Raw genomic sequence first — 2,906 nt, forward strand, 5'->3', positions numbered from 1 at the left:
GTCTTCCCCCAATTCGGCATTCATTAAGAGAAGATTCACTGGAATTTTCACCAATGAATTATGTTTTTTTTTTTTTTTCAAAAGACATCCCTGATATAATTTTCACCAAAACTTTTTTTCCGCAGGTATCTTGTGAATCATAATTTCCTTAAGAAAACAAAATGTCTAACAAAATAATCCGGATACAAATAAAATCACATTACATTTATATATAAATACATATATTTTATATTAATCACTAATTTAATTATTAATTTTTAATGCGCAGACGTAATGAATTTTCAATTGTCCATTTATTATGTTTCCATTCAATATCATAAAGAAATGAAATAATATACATTAGCATATACGCCATTCGAATGCAATGCTTCTTGTGAGTGAATAAAACGAGAGCAACTATGGGGTAATGCGAATTGATCAGAAGATTAAATATGGCCATATGGGGTATGAGCACTGAGCAATTGCTGGTTGCTAGTGCTACTGAGCAGGACCTTAAACATTTGCTGTGTATTAAATGAGTGGAGCCATTATTTACTATTGGTTATTCCCTAACTTGTTTTGTATGCCTTGCATGCCCACCTCAATCAAATCTAATCTGTCACCTATTCACGCGCAATTCACGTGGCACCCATGCTACACAGCTTTTGCCCCCCTGTTTTTTCCTTTTAAAGAGAATGATTTCACGTTAATTTTCTTCTAAATTCTAACAATAAACCAATTAAAAAATTTAGAGGCAAAAAGGAACTGAGAATTTCCACCTGGACATTGACTTCTTTTAGTAATTCAATTTTTTATGGTCTTTTTTCAAAGGTGGGCGGTTACATAGGTTCTTGAGATGGCCAATATTGATGGGTCCTGTGCTGTGAGGTGTAACTTAAAAGGTGCATAAGATTAATTAGATAATAAGATAGAGCAAGAGGAGTAGTAGTCAATTTGCGTGTAATTAAATTAATTATGCATGTTGAGTATAGCGTGAATTATGCCTACTGAAGGGGAAGTCCCTGGAACTTAATGCAAATCTTCATATATTAATTTAAGCATGCGTGTTTGTTTAGGATTTTAATTTTGACTATTTCTCTGCTTTCTCTCTTTGCCAACTCGGGCTGAACGCCTCAACCGTTGACACACATGGAATCAGATTACGTTCAACTTTCAGCATATTACAAGAGACAAACAGGTTACAGGTCTACTTCAAAAAATAGAGAAGCATAGAAACTTGAAGTTTCCCTTCAACGATGAAATATGACTATATCTATATAAATCTTCAATTTATTTATTTATTTTATATATAAAAATTAAAAAAAACAATTTCAATAATCAAGTGAATATGTGACTAGATGATAGTTCAAGACCACTGAGCACACATAATCAAATGATAGAACGAAAATTGCAACATAATCAAAATTATATTAAATTTTGAATATTAATTTTTATACACTTCAATTAAATTTTACATAAAAATGGAACAATTTGATGGTCTAAATTCTAACGGTCGATGACATTTGTATTTATTGTCTGTCTAATCGTAAGAACTGCAAAGGGTATAGGCTCTGTTCTGCTGACACTAAATAAACTGCAATTTCCATTTCCTATCCAAATTGGCGGTACCATAAATCATAAATTCATTAACACCCCGTCCAACTCCTGTCTTTCCTTGGCATCCTTAAACTCGTTCTCTTTCAATGAATCTGAAATGTGCCGCATTCAATTTGGTGACTTCTGCTACATTCACAATAATTGTACTCTTTTAGCTCGCCTATTTAACACGTAAATTTTGCACACATATTGTTATCCATATCCGAGTACACAGCCCATTAACCAAGTACAAGGTTGAGTTACATTATTAATAAATCTTGACAATATACAAAGATTAAATGTATGTGTAATTAACTAATTATCATTGTTCCTTTAAATTATCATGGTTTGCAAAAATGTTAGTTATATACTGAAATTAATTACTAATTAACATTATGTATTTATATATAAATAAATATAATTTTTTATTTTAATATAATTTATATTTTAATATATATTGTATACCAATCATTAAGGTATATACTTTGTTGAGTTCGAATTTTAATTTATTAAATGATACTGTAAATTCTTATGTATTCATTATAATTTATAAACTATTGGACATATAATTATGAGGAAAAGGAAAATAGCCTTGTGTTAAGGAAATAAATAGGCATGCACTATGAGATGAACTTGTATTCAAAGTCTAACACAAATTCATACCAAAAATAAATAAATAAATTAATCCTGTCCAGTTTCCAGGGAAATTTTTTTTCAAATATTGGTCATTTTTGGGCTTTTGTTCTGGTCTGATAGTTTTATTATGGTTCACTGGGTAGTGGCAACATTTATACGCTTTACTATTCATACCATTTGGGCCAGGGTCACTTATTAATCATAAACGGACGGTTAACTAAGGCCTACAATGACCAAAAACAAATAAAAAACTAACGCCTACTAAAATGTATTTTATTTGATGATAATAGGAAAGTTATATCAGCCTGCTTGGTAATTATTTAATTCTTTTCTTTAGGCCTAATGCCCTGTTTTGTTTGTTTTTTTTTTTTTTTTACCAAAGATAGAGAGATTCAAACCTGCAACTTTCAAGTGAGTATGAAAAGACTATACTGTTTGAGATATAACTCGTTAGCAGCCTAATGCCCCATTACTATACACCCCCCCAAAAGAATTAAACTATCGTATTATTGCCGTGCGAGTGTACCTCTTTTACCAAAAAGGAAAAAAAAAATATGAAAAACATCATAATTTATTATTTTTATCTACCTCTTTTAGTTATTAATCTAATTTTTTTAGTTTAGTAATTTAATAATATACATTAATTCATATTTTTAAATATTTGATGAATAATTAATGACCAAAATGACCAAAAT

Source organism: Arachis ipaensis, chromosome B03, assembly GCF_000816755.2.
Source record: "Arachis ipaensis cultivar K30076 chromosome B03, Araip1.1, whole genome shotgun sequence".
Classification (NCBI taxonomy): Eukaryota; Viridiplantae; Streptophyta; class Magnoliopsida; order Fabales; family Fabaceae; genus Arachis; species Arachis ipaensis.